Source organism: Limulus polyphemus, unplaced genomic scaffold, assembly GCF_000517525.1.
Source record: "Limulus polyphemus unplaced genomic scaffold, Limulus_polyphemus-2.1.2 Scaffold285, whole genome shotgun sequence".
In the NCBI taxonomy this organism is placed as follows: Eukaryota; Metazoa; Arthropoda; class Merostomata; order Xiphosura; family Limulidae; genus Limulus; species Limulus polyphemus.
This window is the reverse complement of record NW_013665895.1, coordinates 605,887-625,912: the sequence shown is the minus strand read 5'-3', so window position 1 is coordinate 625,912 and position 20,026 is coordinate 605,887. Positions and strand designations below refer to the sequence as shown.

Here is a 20,026-nt window from a genome sequence, read left to right as displayed (position 1 = left end):
GCACATTAACTGATACTATGTAACAACACCAATATGATATTCAGCAGGGATTTATAGTTTAGCTAGGACGAAAATAGAGGTTATTGCCAAGAGGAAATGTGTGTTTCGTTCCATTTACAAGCAATTAAACGTGCTTCTTTTTTATTGATCTTTGACGTACCCTGTTGAATTAATTGTTAACGATAATGCCAAAAAACATCGAGTTTGAAAAGCCTCAGATAACACTGATAATTCAACTTGAAGATCTATACAAACTTACTAATCCTAGAATGTTACCAGTTTTAAGTCTTCACTTGACTGCAATAATTACAATAAAGATTCAAATGCCATTGTTAAACGTCATAAACTCTCTATGAAAGCTCGTTAACGTTGAAATTGGAAGCCTACAAAAACGTAGAGGGTGAATATTTATTACATAAAATTGCCTTATAAGGGGCTATGAATTTTTAAAAAATTCCACATATAAACAAACCTCCCTTTAAATAATTTGATGATCATATTTGGTGAAACTTAATAAACGCACTTAATAATCAACTGTTTTGACTTTTACGCTTTAGTTTAAGCTAAAAACAGGTTTTCGATACCCGTGGTGGGTAGAGCACAGACAGCCCCTTGTGTAGCTTTGTGCTTATACTACAAACAAACTTTAATTTCAAATAAATTATAGTAAACTTGACCAAGATGAGCAATGCTAAGAAAGTCCATATAATTTAGAGGTAGAAGTTTTTACGTGAGATTACTCTAAAGGTCAAAGCTCGTAAAATAACGATATTTCTCCTTGCGAACTTATACAGCTGTCCTATTATTTTATATTAAAATGATCTTGAATATGTAAACCAGCAAGTCACGTGGCAGCCCCAATTGACATAAAGTCGCGGTATAATAGTATGTATTAGAACTATATTTTGACATTGTTTATCTTTACATCATTAGTACAATGCTACTGAACGTTGATTGCTATCGGGAAGGATATGTAACAACCATTTTCGATACAAAACACTCATAAATTTATAGAATTTCCAAGACGAGATATTTTTTGCACTTAGTGGGATTGAAAACCAAAGGAATGTGGACCAATTTGGGCACCAAGACCATCCAGAAAGGCACTTACAACAAGTCGTAAACCAGCTTTAACCAGCCTTTTAACAGACAAAAATCCACGAATACAAAGATAAATGACTAAAGCAGTTCGAAACATAATCAAGAAGGAATTCTGTCTGGAAAAGTGCCACAAGTCTTGTGTACGTGAGTTGATTCCGTCGCATATCTGATCAACAGTCGCATACCTCAAGAAATTTGAGAATGAAATGAATATTCATCCTATATCAAGGCATTGAACGTTGAACCTATGGATTTTGGAAGATGCGATGGGAAGCTGTCGTCCTAGCACAATAGATGGCACACGAAAAATATGCAAAGAGTTGGGGCGAGCTTTAAACAAAAAAGGTTTACGACTGAGGCTTTTACAATGGAAACATACACTAACTACGCTGTAGGGCTACTGTCATGATGCATGGAGGTCAAATAAAGTATGATCGGACGTGGTGGCTTATAATGTAATGACGCCTCGAGAATCCAAAATCGTTTTGATGTAATGTATTCAAACTCTCTGCTTAAAATATATGACAGTTTTTTTTGCTCAATACACCAGGATATAACAAACTATCACAGATGATCACTCATTCGTTTGGTGGTAAAGGGGTGAACGTTGATTGATTTGACCAGTCACAATTTGACATAGATTTTGAGTTACATCTACAAATTTTGTCACTGTACACAAGCTAAAAAGTGCTTTTTTTTCTGTTGTACATAGATGATTGTTTTAGTTTACGGAGCATGTCTAAACATTTGAAGTAGGTTTCATGTCAGAAGAACAGTGAATATGCAACACGTGTATTCTCATAAATGTAATCTGTGGAAATAAAACTTGTATTAAAAACTACGATTTGTCTTATAATACCTAAACTTAGTGATTTTGAGAAATAAAGCCAAATACTTAAGAGTATATTTTAGTTAAAACCTTCCTTAAGCTCCAGATACATAATCCGACACAGATTGTTTATTTTCTAAGTATTTTGCCCCCCAGTGGCACAGCGGTATGTCTGCGGACTTACAATGCTAGAATCCGGGTTTCGATACCGTGGTGGGCAGAGCACGGATAGCCCTTTGTGTAGCTTTGTGCTTAATTACAAACAAACAAATCTAAGTATTTTAATAGGTAATCATTAAGTAAAACAAATGGTATAGATTTTTCGATGTACCCGTCATAAAATCTCAAGTTTTGATAATATTTGCTGATGAAAGTTGATATGGGCAACAAAGTATCTGAAAGCACGATTTACAGCTTATTGTTAACAATACTTTTTCACAAACCTCTTCAAAAATAGCATTCGGACTGATCCCATTTTTACTTACTGTGTGAAATAATTTTAAAGAACATTTAAATAAAAGTGTAAAAAAAGACATATGTTATTAACTTTTGTAAACAACTTAATATGTTGACAATGGGTTCGTTTTATAAATAGCACTTTTATATAAATGATAGACGCTCATCGAGTAACGTTGGGAGCCTAGACTGATCATTATGTATCTGATGAATTAAGAATAATACGGGTTATACAGGTAAATTATGTAGAAAAAAAATTCTATCGACATTTTTTATGAGAAAACCAACATCGCAAATTTTTCTAAGAGCTATCATAACCTCCCATAATGATAGGCTTTCAACGTAACACTAATGATAAGCTTCAAAGCTGCTATTTTATAAATATGTCTTTAGAAAACATTTTCGATAAAATAAGTATAACCTCTGAACGTTTCTGTTACCAGTAAAATATATGATTGCAATAGCAACATCCATGGTCTCTAAGACTGATATTGAACTGCTTGTTTCGAACTGAAACATATATACTTAAAATATTAAGCCTCAAATGTTATTAAACTTATATACACTTTTTGTGCAAAATACTTTTTTTAATGATAATTCTACTTTAATTTCGTCTCTTCAGTTTCAAATAGCTTGAGGAAAGAAATCTCAAAGACCATGGTTATGAAATTACGACAAGGCAAACAAAAGTTGAAATGCTGTTGCTTTCTTAGTGCAAACTACACAATAGGCTACGCTGACCTATCGAAGGATCAAAAGTTGAAGAAATAATTTAAGAAACCAATTAAGTTCTGCATAGTCACTTATGCACAACTCTACCATAAATAAGAATTCTGGTGTGAGTATATTTTTTTTACTAACTATACACTATGTGTAAATCATATAAGCATAATTTGTAAAACCTAGTATATTATTAAAATTATACTATCAATAATATCTAATCTAACGAATTACATATAATATATGCGAGGGCTTAAAATAACATCTAGTATTTTATTCATTTTACTGCTAGAGTTTGTTAGACCTAAGTTTCACAAGTTTTATTCCCACAGCTTTCAGGAATTATATATATTTATATTTCTACTAAAAGGTATATTTTCTATTATATGATATACTAAGGTAAAATTTGAATATGTAGGCATGTTTAATAAATATGCATTAAGGGTTATAAAGACAGCGTGTCTGTAAGAAGCACATTCTAAAGAATAAAATTAACATGGACAGCGAAAGGTGAGACTTAAACACTTATTAAACAAGTGACAACTGCATGGCTTACTGTATACTGACTGCCTTTTATTCCCTTTGCTGGGCTTATTCCGTTTGGCTTTTATGTTCTTAGAAACTAACTGGCTGCTGGAGCAAATAAGGCATAAAATATCTATAAACTACAAAGAACAGATGAAATGTGTCTTAATACGACAAGTTAGGACAACATCAACTATCCCCCACTATTAAACTATACTAGAGTCCAAGTGATATCCCACAGTACAACTACCATTCTCGTTTACATGTTCGAGGGGAGATCAATGCCACTTTAATATTTATTGTTACAAACCCCTATATCATACTCTCCTTTATTTGGCATGATTCACACCTCAAAGAAGCAATGACAGAAAAGCATGGTCAAGCAAGTATAAGCTCTATAGAATGGGCACTGTGACATATAGCTTTATACCGAGGCAAAGATTAATGATAGTTTACAGTCACATTCAATACATATGGATGTTAAACTAACCACACTACACCAGCATGAACTATACTTTTGAGGAATTTTTACCGCATTAATTTTTATTAATTTTTATTAATCTAAATAAAGATATTATGTTTCCTATTTATATAGGAATCTAATCTAATCTAATCTCGCAAACATTAGCTCAAATCATTTAAAAATTTTAAGAGTCAAATTTACCTAATATAATCATAGCTTCAGAGATCCCACCAAACATTTCTTTAGATGGCATATATCACAAAATAATACTTAAACATTTATGAACAAAAGGCAACTTTGCTACCAAAAAAAAGGGCTCTAACTATTATCACGAGATAAATCTGAATATGATCATAACGGAAACTGGATGGAAAATTAAAATACAGAATAAATCAGAATATAGTGGAACATAACATAATACAAAATATGAATAAGAGGCTGAATGAATGGACTCAAAATAAAAAAACAACAAATAGATTGCAACTTGAAATAAAACAAAATTAAACAGATAGCAGCATAAATGAATTTAACAGTAACACATAAGTTATATGAAACAAATACAGCTCAGAATGAGTGATCACAGTAAATTATATGATATTAATAGAACAGCATTCCAAGTCAGAATAAATATAATGCAAAATATATATGCATTCTCACAATCAGAGATACCCAGTTTAATGTTATACATAAACTAACATCTAACTACTGTGTATCGTAAGACCAACCAGTGGTAGCTAAAATAATCGTGACAGCCAATGGTATCATTGGTTTCTTTTCGAAGTATTTTAGCCTATTTTCATTTACGTTTCTAGGAACCATCGACAATCAAGACCAAGCACCATTTGCCTAGAATCTCATCTGATAGCCTCAGCTGTCCTAGACTAGATAAATCGAGCACTTTTTATTAGACATCACACTGACATCTAGCTATCAAATAATGTTCATTAACTCAGAAAGCAAACGTTCCAACTCACTTTAAGACATTGATATGCTACTCCACTGACTAGCTTAATTTCTGTTAAAACAGATATTCCCAGCTACAATTATTAGAAAGCTTACATCGACCTCTTATTTGATTATCAGAGCAGTTGAACGACTCTTGTACTGGTCTTTCTTTATTGGCATTCTCAATACTCTCAAATAGGTACTGTCATGATCTTCATCATCTTCACCTGAGTCAAAATCATACAAACATCGTACTTTCATCATAGGAGTCAACTTACTCATTCACCTTTGACTCTTGGAGCAATCAGTTCTTAAGAAAATCATTGTTGACATAAAACTTCAACATGCTTAGACGTGTCGCACAATCACTGTAGCTCATAGTTAATTTGAATAAGTTTACAAAACAAAATATGGAAACCTCTTCAGTTAGAACTAAGATACTACAGATGTATACCGACTGTACTCATAGGAACCTCTTCAGTCAGAACTAAGATACTACAGATGTATACCGACTATACCCATTCACCACGTTCACACATTCATTCTACTATTGTATTCATGTAACATCTCTTTTCTTTTTCTCGGGGAATACATAATTGACCTGTTTGATTAGTAAAATATTAATGATATCTCCCTGACCTTTTAATTTTTCGGTTGAATGCTTCCTTCTGTGCCAGGCTGTGGAGCTGAAGTTCGGTCGTCTGTGTCCCATGACCGCAAACAGGTGTATTCTACACCTTAATTCTACAGCCAGGGGTTCATTATAAAAGTGAAGGTTAAATCAGAGGCGTTTTTAACGCTTTAAACTACTCGGTGCAATTTTCTTGTGAGTTCGTCCGTACTGATCAGTTATAGGTATAGAAATTTATAAGCTGTGTTGCATTACTTCGGGAACCCGCAATACGGGAGGCCTCGTCGGTACGTTGCCTCGATTGCATCAACGTTAACTATGGCACTGGGTTAAATATCACCATTTGGTTTGATAACAGTAGCACAAAAGTTTGACTAACGTTGACTAGCATTGACTAACAGCTTCCCTATCATTTCAAAATTATGGATAGCTAGCACAGATAACCCTCAAGTAGCTTTACACAAAATCCAACAAACAAATGAATAAATATACGTTTCAATTTTGACAATGGAAATACTTACTCAAATTTCATGAACATTAGTGTAAAAACTTTGTAAATGTTAACTATTTCCAACATGAAAAATATATAATTTAATTTAGTGTTATAGGATTTGAAATTTCCAAATTTTTTGTACGACACTGATAAAAAACAAACACATTAAAATAACCTAATTCATTTTATTTATCGGAAAGTTTCATCGTATATGCACAGTCACTTTCAAATTCATTAGCACTTATCAATAAATTTGTTTTGATACCTTATTTTTCTAAGTGAAGCACCCAATTGTTCATTACTAAATCATACAAATGGGGTATGACTGAAAGATTTAATTCAAATACCAGTAACCTGTCCTATAAACATTGCACCATTGTTACATTCGTTAAATGTTTTAGCATAATTTTTTGTCAACATACTCTGGTTGGAGCCAGTTTACATCTAATAATTATAGTTGTTGTAAATAAATAAGACGATCTTTTATACATATGTACTGAATGAACCCAACAAACAAACATACTTTCAATTAAAAAGGATTTGTGTCATCTGAATAGTATGCCATCTAACTGAACATACCTGATGATTGTCATAGAAAAATATTCCTATAACATTCGTACAGATACAATTTAACATAACAAACTGTCAAGAATGAAAAAAAAGTCAAAGAAATAAAGAAAACTTAGATGTATAATTTGTTCAAAAGTGTTCACAGCTTTCCATACATAAATATCCAAACTACAAATAATTGACAAACTGCTTTGCTTACTCGTATATCCAACTGATTTTAACCTTAAGCTGAAGCTAATTTTAAAGTTTAGCGTCAATAGAAAAGGTTAGATTTTCAACTGCCGTGTGATAAAAGAGGTAATGATAGCAATATAATCACTGGCAGAGAAGGCAAATGAAGAAAAAAAAAGACAAGGACCATCCTATTTCCAAGGGATGATTTCTCAGAAAATAAAACGTAAGCTATGGCATGAGTTAAAACAATTTATGAATGCAGAAATGAATATGGATATTTTTCATTTTCCTTTATAAACTACACTGAATAAATATTATGTTATACTAAAATACAAATTCTAAAATATTTCTGAACTAACGATTGTTGAAAGAGTATTCGAGTTAGATTTTGTATTTTAATTTTGTAATTTGATATTTGCTGAACTTTGAAGTTCCCACTTCGAACCTGATAGGGTTAATGCGCATCAGTTATTGCAGAATACAAACATTCAACACCTTTCTGTATACACTACAGTACACTTGCACTTAGTGGAGGGCCGTTCATCAAGTCTGACTGTACTTCTTATCCAAAAATCAAAAGATTAGGAGAATAACCAATTGTTGCGCAGTCATATGGTAAACCATTGTGACATATAATATGTGCTTATTTCAGTTAGGTTATTCAGGCTTTATAAACTCAACAAGTATTTTTTTCATAGTTTGTATTATCCATCCAGCTAAAGTGAGGATGATGAGGTGGTGAAATTTTCATGATATATAAATGAAAATAATATAAATTATTTTTTATAAATAATATTTTACTTAATATAAATGCAATACACTGGCTGTTAAAACATTCTTTTTGATTTGATTTTTGTTGCCTACCACCTCTCAGTGGTTCATAAAAATATTCTATCACATTATCCTGTTTTCTCAACTGACGGCAAAAGTAGCAGATTTTTTATGCTTCACTAATAAATTTACCAGTTCAATACAGTAATGTTTCACCTTGCTGCTCAGTAAGTAGAGCACAAGTTGTATCTTAGCCTTTTAGCTGCTCTTCCCATGTTTCCTTTTTTAGGTGTCCATCCACCAATAGAATCTTTACTACTCATAAAATTCATTATCATTTCTGTTTCAATGACCAGTAAGTAGTGTATGGTTTCCAAGATCTGGATATTCAATGAACAGGTATGCTCACATTGTCTGGTGTGATAATACGTTGGTGTTTCTGATCCACTGACTTTATTAGCGTAATAACCCATTGATGTTCTGTGGCACTAACTTGTCTGGTGTTTCAGAACAACATTTTGCTTTTTCAGCATCGTTAATTAACATGTAATAATACCTCCTGGATGGTTTACGTTCATCAGTGAACCTTCCATGGTAAAGATAGTGGTAAAATGTTTAAAAGACAACTGCAGCTCTTTGTTTGTTTACAGTATCAACATTCAGGAGTTGTTAGTATAAGACACACACACCGTTGCATCCTCCAGGCCAGCCTGTAATAACACTATATCAATTCCACTATTATTAGTATCAGTATTCAAGATGAATGGAGATTCATAATCAGAATAAACCAATGCCAGTACTTCAGTTAAAACATGCTTAGCATTGTTACGATCAGTAAATGCCTTTCAGGTGTCGATTTTATACCACCATATCAAAGTTTAAGATTTATGCAAAAAAAAACTTAAAACTGTTTTATAGTTGAAATTTTGTAAAATTTATGAAGCGTAATTCACAAAGAAAAATGTAAAAAAGAAAAAAAAATCTAACTTGTATTTCTGCACAGCTACAACGAGTCCTGCTGTAACAAAATGCTTATAGATTTTTTAGGATTTTTTTATCACCAAAACCACAATTTTTTTAGTTGCTAAGAAACTATATCCCATGGAGAATACAATTAGCCAAGTCTTGTTTCTATCATGATTTTCTATCCCAAGATTTATTATTAAAGGCCTCTATTTATATCCCCTGTTCTGAAGTCATAAAATGGAGGGCCCAACTACTAATGAAGAACAGCTTTGAAAATAGCTACTGGCAAAGTTTAAATATCAATGGTTGGCGCAGATTATAAACTAGTTACGTCAACGTAAAGTGAATAAAGTGGTGTGAGGAGTAATTTATAGATTTGTGAGAATTCGAGGGATTTTTAAAGTTTATTTAAACGTTCTTTTTTGTTCCTCAAACTTTTTTTCGTATTAAATTATATTTGTTTGAAAATTAATCAGGTAAGCCTTATTAGGTTCAGTGAGTATGGTAGGGATGGCAAAATATTATAGTAAATCAAATCCCTATGTATTGGATATTATTGTCAAAATTACCATATTAAAACAATACACATATATAATATACTATAATATATAATCTATTAAAAACAAAGTATATTTATCAGATATAAATTGATGTTAAACAAGGATACTGTTATAGAAATATTGTTATCTATCCGGACCTGACACAATCTTAGAAAAGTTTGAGTCATAATTCACCGATAAATCTCAAAAATAAAGTTTCAAAATAAACCTGATAATGAAAATCAATGTCGTTGAAATTGATGAAAGGAAGTTTTTAATGTTTTTTCAAAATATTTTGAAAATTTCACCATGTAACAGAATATGGTGCTAATAACTAAAATTGTATGAACTTTCCAGGCCAAGAATAGATACTATTCAGTAAATTTGTGCTTAGTTTCATGAAATTTAGTTAAATATTTCCATTGTGAGAAGAATAAAACTAAGGGATATTAGTCACTACTACCCTTATACAGAAAGGATTAAGGGGCTGCAAAAGTACTTGCTCAGATTCATTTGTCCACGGAAAGTGCACCTCAACCTTTATCAGTACTGGCAGTTAGGTGACTATCTTGCAGAAATTGGTCACAAACCATCAATAATATAACACATAGAAATATTTGGACTTATTAGGTTTCAGGCTTGGGACAGATTTTGACTATAGCAATCTGATAAGTATAAATGGATATTCCATGTACTTCAACCACATGACTGGAAAATTCCACTTCTGTGTGCATCAATGCACACTTCGCAATCTCAGTTTCAAACATGTATCATTATTACACAGAAATACTATTCTCATATTCTCAGTATGAGCAAAAATAAGGGCTATATTTCACAAACTGATCTTCAAAATCTAAGCCGCATCAGCCACTCAGAGAAACATGAGTATTATCCATGCCAAGTGTCATTATGCATAATTCAGAATTATTCATATAGTGAATAATTCATATAGTGCAGAAACGTAGCCTGGTCTATTTTCATCCTCTAGTTTAATTTGCAAGTAGCTCGAAGAAGATTGAACCAATGACTAAAGAAAGGTATTAAACACGTTACAACGCACATCCACCCGAAGGCCAAGCTTATTCTTGGAATCTCACCTTTTTTCTCACAATAACCACTGGAATGAACTAAGCACTCCCCAGTAGTTGTACTATCCCATCCTTCAAACTCTACTTGGGTTCAATTCTGGCTACATCCCTAGTTTACCAAGAGAGCCTGGAGGATATGTTTATTGGATATATCAGTGAGATCTATATAATTACATATAATGGTATACCTAATAGGATCCGTGTGGTCCCAATAATGCGTTAACAAATTTCTTGAGCATTTGACTGAATTCCTGCTTATATGTTGATCACACATTGGTGGTTTATTCCTTGGAAAGGTAGGCATCTGTTATCTAACATGGTTTAGCAACAGCAATATTAGCTACAGAGTTGGCCTGTTTGTCTTCTGCGTCCATGATTTTTCTGATGTGTATTCTAAGTTGAAGTATAACTTATAAATACCAATAATTACAGTATCACTAGTTCGTTTGTTGAATTTAACGCAAAGCTGTTAGAGGGCTATCTGCGTTAACTGTCCATAATTTTTGAAGTGATAAACTAGAGGGTAGACAGTTAGCCAACACCACTTTCCGTCAACTCTTCGGCTATTTTTTCCACCAACGAACGGTGGGATTCACCTTCGCACTATAACGACTTTAAATGCTGAAAGGTTGAGCATGTTCAGTGACGGGATTCGAACCCATGTCCTTCAAAATGTGAGTCGATTATAATTACAGGCTAACATTTTGGAATTTTTATAGTTTATCTAAACTATCTTTATATTCCTAAAAATTTACCATGTTAAATTTCATCTGCTTCAAAGTTACAGAAATTGTCTTCTTTGAAAAGACATCAGGTTGAGCTTAGTTTGGTTTAGCTAGTACGTTAGGTGATGGCAAAATATTTAATGTCTCAAATGTCTGCTTTTAAGCTCTCTGTCTAAAGGACTGATTAAAAACATGGACATGGCTCTTAATGTCGCTGGCAAAAATTCTTGACCCAGAGTAGTATCTCTCATAATCTTTGCCGCCTTCTCAGATCTTTTCTTCACTTCAATTCCAGATTCCTCTTCTCAAACATAAGTTCTATATAGTTTCTGAAAGCGACTTTTCATCATCAAGTCAATCTTAACAATAGAGAAAAATAATTTTTTATAAAACCAATTCTATTCATGGCACCGAAGTGTCTACTAAATAGCCCAAATTTATAATATTCACAAGTAAAATTGGAGTTTGCAGTTAAACATTAAGCCTCACAAAATACAACACATCCAAAATATGTATTGCATATAATAAAATGAACCTTGACAGCAAAGTTCAAATTAAACACTCGTGCATGGAAAGATAGTGGTATGATATTTATTGTACAACCGGGGATTACTTTACACTCACCAGCTCCTTTCATATTAGATATTTCTTAGCTTCTATAACAGAAAGGATCTAAGATCATTAAGATTTTTAAGTATATGATTTTAACACTTTAAATGCACCAGATCAGTTACATATAAAAGTTAATAATTAGATAAAGATGACTTTGATCAATTTCACTAATACTTAATGCAGATATAAAATGAATACTGTAAACGAAAACATTGCATATACTATATACTGTTATTTACTTAATCTTTTACTGCACGCATTACGAAACTGCGGTGGAGAAATGTTTTCTTTGAATTTCTTACTTAATTTTATCCATATTGTACAAAAATATTTTTGGGAAATATATTTAGGCAAGGCTTGGTTGTTGTTAACCACAAAGATACACAATGGGCTAAGCCTGCGTATTTTGGTAAGTTACAAATTAGTACCTTACCTACAAGAATCATTGTACAACTGTGGAATCAGCTAAAATAATTTTATTGTTTATTTAGACTATAACCTGCAAGTTAGAGCATTCAGCTGTCGAATTGATGCATTTGTATGTGTATTAACCAAGAAAGATAGATTTGTTACCTGTACGTTATAATGTGCGATATACAGTAAGCTACAGATTAAAAATACCAACCTTTCAACTTATCCCTTAAAGATCAATTGTATCTTTCACGCGAAACCAGAAATCATTCATTTCTTCAATTATGCTTATAGTAGATATTGAGCCAATAGTCTCTTAGTATAGTGGCTTCTTGAAATTCACGAGCTGATCTTCAGCTTTCTATTGTGAGAATCTGGACGTTGTCCCGATGAATTTCTTTGTCAGACTGTCACATGTAAATAGTTATCGTGAACAATTACTTACGTCTCGTTCATTTCGTCTGGCAGGAATTTTTGATCCACCAATATAGTTCATATTGAATCTGCATTCCATTTGTTACACCATTTCCTTATTTTTGCGTCTAGTTTGACATCTTTTATTCTGGTTATTACTTTCCAAAGACTGTTTCTTGGTTTGAATCTAACTTTGCTATCGTGATGTGAATATTGCTTTCTGGTTTCTTTCCGAAATTAGATATGTGACAGATACACGTCTGAAGGTTATTCTTTTTTCTGTTTATGAATTTTCATTGTTCATGTTATTATTATATATATTTGGTACAATTAGTCAAAATCCATTCTACATAAAGATTGATTTTGTACTGAATAGATCTTATAGATCGTCTATAATGTCCGTCAAATAGTATACAATATCATAATTTGTTGATTATAGTTATTTATTTATGTTTATTCGTGGTACTTCAAAATTTCTCTTTGTCTAGGTCATAAATATGCCTTTTAACAACTATGAGATAAAAAAAATAACGATAGTGGAAGAAATATGAATTATTTCTGAATAATTACATCTTTTTTATTCAATATTTTATTTTCAATTTGCTTGTCAGTAGTCCTTTAGTGTTGTTATCTTTGAGTCAAATTATTTTATAATCATACAGATGTTTTCCAATTGCTTGGTTAAGTACGGCTAGAACGTTTTTTCTTTTAAGTTCAACAAATAAACCTTGAAAACTTGTAATCATGAAACACATAGAATCATAATGAAATAAAAGGTAGGTTGGGCAAACATGATGCTCTAGTTAAGTCATTGCAGTTTAACAAATGGATTGTAAAAAAAGAGACATCATTTTTAGTTTAATCAAGTTAGCGTAGAAAATCTTTAAGGATTACTGACCAACTAGAACCGACATGAATTATTTTGTTTAAAATTAATATAATTTAGAAAATGCTGAAAATTAAAGAAGAGAATATATCGTGAGGAAGGATAGCACGAATCTTACGCAGCATATCCAAACCGTAGGTGAAATACAATTTAATGTAAATTCATGAGGGAAAAGGAAAAAAAATTAAAGCCATAATATAAACTTCCAACACAGGGGCACAAATCATAAGGTGGGTCATCATGTAATGTGCCCTGATTTTTAGAGGTACTGACGGGAATAAGACCCAAATTGCGTTGGGGGTACATCGTTTATCCAGTTTAACCTCAAATTCCTCGGCCTCATATGATTAAGGAAAAGAAATTGAGCAGATGTGGGTGCTCTAGCGCATAATGTCCCACATCTTTACCACCTTTCACTGTCTGCAGCTAGATGTTGCTCACAAGAAAAAAAATTAAAAGAATAAATGTAAAAAAAAGCAGTAAGAAATAATAGATACATTACATCAATGTGGGATACAGAAAAACTTGTCCTTGAAGTTAGCATTCCAACCTGCCATATGATTTCTGGACATAAATACCAAGATGTTCAGGTATTAGTACACTAAGCCCAACCATTATTATAAGTATAGCTCCCATTCTCCACCCTTCCATGCTACCATCTGGATCTTCATTGGTTCACTATATTAAATTTCCTTATACCAGTGCCTTAGACGTATTCATAATACACTTTTACGTCAAATTTAAACCAAAGATGATAACGGATCACAGAACTTGAAATGGACAAACAACTAATTATGCCAGGATTTATTTTAAAGACAAATACCGTAGCTGATGATTTAAGAAACTAGCTTACAGTGAACAACTTCTAGTTTTAAGGTACCTAAAGTATTTAATTTCCAATAAGATATATTAAAATAAAATATATTTCAAAGAATATTTATTTATTGGTTGTGGTATTTAAAAGGTATATAAAGTAGACATTATTTACTTTAACGTTTTACTCTTAAAATCAGTAAATTTCAATTAAAGACAATTTATGAAATATTTACAATTCAAAGTAGTTAGAGGATACCTAACTCATAACAGTAAATCATAATGCAAATTCCTTGTTAACCATATTTTCCTGGTCTTAATCACCATTAAAACTTACGAGGTTTGTGCTTTACTTACTATTCAAAGCTTATCGTGGATATTGATATTTGCAAATGAAAAATATTTTTGCTAAACGAAAAAAAAATTAGTTAAAAGAAACCATAAGATTCAGCGCTTATGGAGAAGATTAGAAAATCATAATTTTGTTTTACTACTAAAATGCTTCATATAATGTTATGGTAGTTTTAAAATGCTGTCTATTTGTACGATATTTCATAGAATACGTAAATATATCTGGTTTCATCCTTAGAGAATACGTGGATGAATTTCATGGTAATATGAGAAGATAAAATAAATCATACATATTTACTTTTCGAAAAGTAGTTCAGGCTGAATAACAAAGTAATGTTTGCAAGCCATCCAAACAAAAGCTTATTTGTAAACTTCCAACATTCCTAGGCAGGAAATAATCTACAATTATTCAACAGCACATTTCAATAGTTCTCATGAATAGTTTTATGTGTATTTTTATTTATTTTATTTTTCTACAGTAGATCAATCGCTATCGATCATAGACATAATGATAGGTTATAAGATGGGACAGGCGTGGTTAGGTGTTTAGTGTGCTCCGAGTGTGAATCCGAGAGTTCATGGTTCGACACTCGTTGCCGCAAAAACATGCCTCTCGCATTGGGACACTGAGTGCATTGTAAGAATGACGTTCAAATATCAGTAGTTAATAAGACAATAGTTAACAGTGGGTGGTGTTCACTAGCTACCTTCATTCTAATCTATCAATTCAACATTAGAAACAGCTATATACAGATAGGCCTTTGTCTAACTGAAACAAATAAACGAACACTATTATAAAATATTCAGACATTGAAGCTCTAGTTAGACGAGATATCGGAATTATTATGCAATAAATAACTTTTTATTTTAATTATATTTGCACTATTCATAAACTGTTTTCGTCATCTAGTATGTGTAGGTGTTGTTGAGCTTTTTTCGTGTATTATGCTGTTTGTAAATATAACGAACCTCCTTATGTAGCACATTATTATAATTAAAATTAATTTGTTTGAACGGGGGCATTTGCAAAGTTGCCTTAACGTCAGAAACCAATTAGGGTTCACAATTTATCTGTTTACTCCAATATACATAAATAATTTCCTTGAGGAAAACATATTCTTCTTCATTGAGTACAAAATATTTTCTCCTTGACTTTATATGAATTATATTTTCATTTCTACTTCATTCGATTTTTAATCATATGATATTATTTGTGAAGCAGCCTGTGCTTTGTCACTACACACATTTGATAACAGAAAAACAATTTTATCATGTATATTTTGCTAAGAATTTGAATGTTTTTCCGTCAGCATCTTTAATTTCAATCTACTCATTGTAAAACATGCAGTATCTCTGGACCATGTTGAGGTTCCACTCAGTACTCTATAATTGACCTAGACCGGGCTTAACAATAAGTTAACTTCAAACACAAATTGTCACACTCTACCAACCGTCCATTCAGAAACAAAACGTTTGTCTTTTACTGTCCAACTTCATTGATGAGTTCTGGTATTGAATGAAAGGACTCTATAGTAGTGACTTGTGTGAGACAAAGGATAGATCTGAAACGCAATTTTTACTGATCTCTGATTTGGAATCTGAAATGGACCAATTAAGATGAATGTACATAAAAAAAACCATCTGCAGATTACGTGTTTTTGTCAAAAATGTCAGGTTTTTTGTTTTGGCGTTTAAACCGTAACTTTTAAAATCAAGATTCTGCTAGGAATACTGGAGAAGCACAATTTATGAATCCGAAAGCAGTTGGAACAGAAACAATCACTTACATTATTAATCTTTTGATTTTTTTTTACAGTACTGAAAAGTCTTTAACCTTAATTTCTAATTTTGCCAACACGGGTCTTCAATAACAAAGACTGTATTTTAGAATGACAATTACCCCTTTTTTGTTGAAGTCTGCTGCCAAGAAGCCTTTTGCTCTATTTCAGAACACATCAAGCCAGCTATATCACACTTCCAGAGTTTCAAAGTTATTTAGATTCATCTTGTATTTAGTAACATCAAGTTTCCTTCAGCATATCTGCAAAAGTAGTGAAGCGTGCTCCTTTTCAAATTACCAGTTGTAAAGAAACATTATAGTTAAGATCTTAAAATAATTTGAATAGACAGTTAACGTCACAGTTATCTAAATCATATTCAAAAAAGCTTCGCGTTCTTCTAGCCTTAACTAAACTTGTAAAGACGGGATTGGTATAGAGTTTCTTCATACCAACATACAGAGGCTTTATGGATAAGTGCGGAACGTATATATATATATATGTGAAGAGTGTAATAAGTGCTCTTTCCTGATCATATTTCCAGTTTTACATATTATGACTAAATCAATGAAATGGTTAGGGACTCAAAACAAACTTCTCTGCTTAGTTTATTTCTATGTTGTTGTTTTTTTCTGAAAGACAATGCTTGAATTGATTTATGACCATCAGATCTTTATATTACTGCAGGTCTGTCGATAACACTTTACCATTTTTTTGTGATTTTGAGCACATTTATGTTATATTAACTATCTCAACAGTAAACATTATATTATAAGATTTAGACACACTAGTAAAGAACAATAATGGGAAGTGTGATTGCGATTTTATTTTCATCTTTATTTCAATTTAATCAGTTTCGCGTCAATACTTTTCTAGAAGAACATAGTAAAATCTTGGTATATCGAGTTTATAAAGTCAAAAGTATATTCAGCTTACTATATAGACATGTGGAAAATATTTGGTTTGTTTGTTTTTCTACTGGAATGCTAAATAATGTTTCCTGTAACTATCATCACAAAATATATTAATATACACCATTATCAGTAGTAACACTACTTCACACCAGGGAAAAAACTGTAAGCCAAAACCGAACACTGCATGCTTACTTACACATTGAGTGAATATGTATTTGAAACAAAAACTGAACCCAATTTTCAACATTTTTTATACGTATAAGTAGAACATATAGCCTATGGAAACATCATATTTTGCTCACCAATTTATATATTCTATGCCTAAAGAAATTACAACGTCCTTAACAGGCATCAATTTATACATGTTTTATTATTTTCGGATGACAAACAATTCATGTTATCCTTTTATGCAGCAGGTTGACTCTTGTTATTCTTTTCCTCAAATTTTTTATTGCAAACGTACTGCATTAATCATTATTTCTTCCAAACGTTTTTATTTAAATGACTGTGAACAAAAGTAGTAATTTAAGTAAAGATTATCGTTCACTCTTGAAAAATTTCCTCTCAAGCCAATGTTATGGTTAAACGCAAGAATAAAACAAAAACGGTAGGAAATAATACCTTAAAATTATCAGAGTGAATACATTTATCTTTTCTGTAAAGGCCAAATTTGATTGTTTAAGATAAGTAAAATGAAAAAAACACACATAAAAAACGTATTTGTAAGCATCATAAAGTGCAACTTCTATGGTGTACTAACCATTTACTGCCACATAGGACACCAGGTTAAAAGATGTGTTAAGGTGCGTAACACACGAGTATAAAATCAGCAGTCTTGCATGTTTCCTAATTTTATGTAAATTATGAAAGTATTAGACAAATTCCTACTATGTATTGAAATAATTCATATCAGATTTTCGTCTTCCCCATTGTCAAGTTAAATTCCATTCGGGGGTAACAAGTAATATATTAATAAAAAAAAGGAACCAATTAGGGACTAAACTCTTATCATATACGTGTATAATTTACAAAAGCGTCGAGCGTAAGAACTGCAAAGAGCACGTTGCTGATCAGTTAATTTTTTGCAACAGAATGCAATACTTTAATTAGATCTTAGCCATTTTTATTTTCAATGCTCAACAGTTCAAGAAAATTAGATAATTACTTGTCCATAATACTGATTTTTTTTCAATTTAATTGATACTTTCTGGAGGATTTAGTTTTCAAATTTTCACATGACACACAATAGACAATTAGATTGTAAATCAATCTTTCCGTTTTTGAATTTTGATTTTCTTATTGTTTTTTTATTCCAGATATTGTTCCCCCATTGTATATCCTCGGCACTTTAATCGCTTTTATCTCAAATATAATTATCATTTTTATGAAGAACACACACATATTTATGTTTCATGTTTTAAGTTCATAATAAATCCATTTATCCATCAAATTGATAAATATGCACCATTATTCATTTATTAAAAATCATAATCTTGCTCAACGTCCTTCAAGGTGTTATAAACATCTCAGAAACTATGTGTGAAACTAAAGTAATATAAGGTACTTTGAATTATCAAATGAATAAAGAAGGTGTTTATCACTACTTCAAATTCATATACAAGTATAAAAAATTGTGAACTCTAATAAGTTACTACATTTCAAGCAGCATCTGAATTATGCTGAAGGAGCTCCTTTTGCGTTACGCTTATATTTGAAATTAGCAAATCAAACCCATTCGCAAGCTGTTACAATGATTTTATTCGACTTGTCATACTTTAGAAATGCGTAATAAAAATACCAGTTTTCTCAAGAACGAGCATTAAGTATGATTTTAAACAGGAAAGAAAATATGCTTAGAATGACCTACTTACATTGTAAGGAGAAGTCTGCGGTTTACAGGTCAGAATACGACAACCACTTCCCACGATGTCAGGATACTGAATGAGCTTCCGATGGTCTGACTGTTGCTTTGCTACGTTCACTGGCAGTAATATTGGTATCATCAAGTACGAGAGTTGCTTGGCGCGCAACCTAGTGTACGCAAGATAAAGTTTTACTATCAAACTTCATGATCTAAAATGCACTTCGATCAGAATTATTTGTTTAAAGATAATATATATATGCGCATGTGTGTGTATCCTTCTCAAGCAAGTTAATTCCCCCCCCCCAAAAAAAAACAACAACATACATACAGAGCTACCAGACACCCTGCATATTTCCATATAAACGTTAGTGGTGCAGAATAATACCTAATTATCAGACATTTACCAAGCACTGCACTACCCATAGGTGTGTACGATAAACAATGATGTCTCACCGACCTTGAATCTAGAAAACAGTAGTTCTTATGTAAAATATATATACATATTTTAACTATTCGCATTAAGTATTTTTTGCTTCAATGTTTTAATACCCAGTCTGCGAGTCTATGTGACCTAATTCGGGGATTTGATGGGTTTCAGAAGGGTATCACTGTTTCTGGTGTTCAAGCTAGAACGAACTAATGTACTCTGATAAAGCACTTGATTTATTAACCTAAAAAATACAATTTACTGCCAAAAGAAGTTACCATTCAATATAGTTCAGTCACAAAAATGCGGAGTCAAATAGGCTGGCTTTCTTTAGCTCAAAGTACTATAAGTGTTAATTTCAAGCAGGTGGTCACTTACTCACCTTAAAACAGTAATTAATCTTCGTTGAGCCTTCCTCGCCGTCTCTATTGACACAACTCATCTAAACCGCGAAAAAAACAAAAAAAAACGGTTTGATAGAGCTCAGGAACCAGAACTTGTAGTCCCGGCATGGCCCGGTGGTTAGGGCGCTCGACTCGCAATCTGTGGGTCGCGATTTC

General features: G+C 32.1%; 1 protein-coding gene across 3 annotated transcripts in view; it reads right to left on the bottom strand.

The window, feature by feature from the left end:
- LOC106457042 (somatostatin receptor type 5-like) overlaps window positions 1-20,026 on the bottom strand; it is a 165,380-nt gene that overhangs the window by 37,960 nt on the left and 107,394 nt on the right. For all 3 annotated transcript variants that reach the window (XM_022382853.1, XM_022382852.1, XM_022382854.1), the window contains one exon: window positions 19,047-19,206. The gene's annotated coding sequence lies outside the window, so the exon portion shown is untranslated. The remainder of the gene's footprint in view (window positions 1-19,046; window positions 19,207-20,026) is intronic.